The sequence below is a fragment of the Nannobrachium achirus genome, assembly GCF_963921795.1.
Source record: "Nannobrachium achirus genome assembly, chromosome: 19".
Classification (NCBI taxonomy): domain Eukaryota; kingdom Metazoa; phylum Chordata; class Actinopteri; order Myctophiformes; family Myctophidae; genus Nannobrachium; species Nannobrachium achirus.
Window position 1 is genome coordinate 7,877,490 of NC_137826.1, and position 2,269 is coordinate 7,879,758.

The following is a 2,269-nucleotide window of genomic DNA, read 5'->3' on the forward strand; positions in this document are numbered from 1 at the left end:
AGAAAGTTGAGAGGGAGACAGTGTTGGAGAGACAGATTAAGAAAGCTGAGAGGGAGACAGTGTAGGAGTGACAGATAGTAGGGAAGCTGAGTGGGGGAAAGATGTAGGAGAGACAGACGAAAAGAAAGCTGAGAGGGAAACTGAGTAGGAGAGAGACAGACCGTAGGAAAGTTAGGCTTACACTTCAGGGTAGATTTGATTTGATGATTTGAATTGAAATCTCTACTGTAAGTGAATCTTGGTGCAATGGTGCGCCTGCCCTCTGGCCTACTGGTCCGGGCGCATACCACATAACAGGCATTGCCACATAGACATTGATGCCTGACGGCGTCGCCGGTCCGATTCCCGATCCGGACGAAGTTTGCCGCATGTCACTCCCCATCTCTCCCCCATTTGTCAGTCTATACTGTCCTATCGAATAAAGGCATAAAAGCCCAAAAAACAAGAATCTTGGTGTAATGAATGAGATTCCGTGCCAGCCGCATAATCACAACCTCCCCCCACCACCCCCATGTGTGCCTGCAGTGCCCTATGTCTCCCCAAAGGATACAAATCACAGAGAATAAAATAATAATAAATGAGTTACCATCTGTGGTCCTGCGCTACCATCACCGACAGAAGATTTATGCTCGGAACGCTGTCCGAGGAGCAGCCTCTCCCCTGCCCTACATAGACCAGTTAGTTTAGAGCGCATCGCACAGTAAAAACCTCAGCGCTCATTTAACTCTGGGGTGTTATGTGGGTCAACGCTTTTCACTCTCTGAGGAGTTTTAACCCTGCAAGGCCCGAATTAATTTCTACTGGCCAAAAAAAAAAAAAAAAAAAAAAAAATCAGATGGTGTTGTAGCAGTCCTAATCACAGGAAAATGTAATGTTAACAAATTAATAATGTTTTTGTAAGGTTTTATAGCCATAAATCATAAATCATAAATCATGCTCTAATTTGCATTTTGGGGATATTTTTCACAATATTAACATACACACTTGTTCTAGGCATTCTAATGATCACGAAAAACAATATTACAGCCATTTTACGTTTTTTTTTTTTACTGTTTTAGTGAGGAATAGCTTCAGTTACAAAGTGAGATGTTGTTCGTCCAGACGCTGGAATTTCAACTTCTCTGGGAGGTGTGAATGTCAGTCTCTGTGGTAGGTATTTATATGCAAATATCGTGGCCAATGGCATTGTAATACTAAACAATAGGATTTAATGGTGATGTTAATGTGAAAAAAGAACAGGAAAACTAACTATAACATTTTTTTTAAAATTATTTAAAAAAACGTTGCCAAAAAGCAACGCTGGGCCTTGCAGGGTTAACCGCGCAACCGACGCCAGATCTGTTTTCCTGATTGCGGCCGATTGCATCAGGAATCTGCTGGCCTGCGCTCACAACAGCTGATTAGGTGATGGATTTATACCACTTATTTATACTGCCTATCATTTGTCTCTATCCCACTCCCAGGGGCATCACAATGGGGGGGGGGGGAAGTAGGACTGAGATACTAGGGCCCAAGGTGGAGGGGCCTTAATTATTTTATACTTTAGCTATTGAAAAATAGCAGATCTACAAGCTTGCAGCGCGGCACCGAGTGCCGAGCTGCGAGCTTGTAGGTCTGCTATTTTTGAAAAGTTGTGAAAACATCTGCAAATTATGTATTTTTTTAAGTGAACATTTGTAACTCAAATTTTGCTTCTGGGTTGGGGTCCCTGGAACTAAATATTTTGAGATGGGGGTCCGTGGCCAAATAGGCTCATTTTGGGGGTCTTTAACGTGAAAAGGTTTGAGCACCACTGACATAGAAACATCGTTTTTTGAAATATTCAAAGACTGGCACAAATCTTCATGATTTAAAAAAAATAGCAGATCTACAAGCTTGCAGCGCTGCACTCTGTACCACACTGCGAGCTTGTAGATCTGCTATTTTTCAAGAGTTAAAGCACAAAATAATGCCTTCCTAGTCTATGGGCTAAACCCCCTCCCCCTATATGAAGAACATTCATGGGGGGCCCGCAGTGAATCCTTGTACCCAGGGCCCAGAATTTGGTGCGACACCCCTGCTCATTTGTCTCTATCCCAATCCCTCTGTTCCTCTAGTCCTCTCTCTCTCTCTCTCTCTCTCTCTCTCTCTCTCTCTCTCTCTCTCTCTCTCTCTCTCTCTCTCTCTCTCTCTCTCGTCTCTACCAAGTTAGCGCGTTAAAAAGTTAACCACATAAACCCCAACCCCTGTCGCTAGCGGCAGCGGCAGCGGCTCAGGGGTAGAGTGGCCG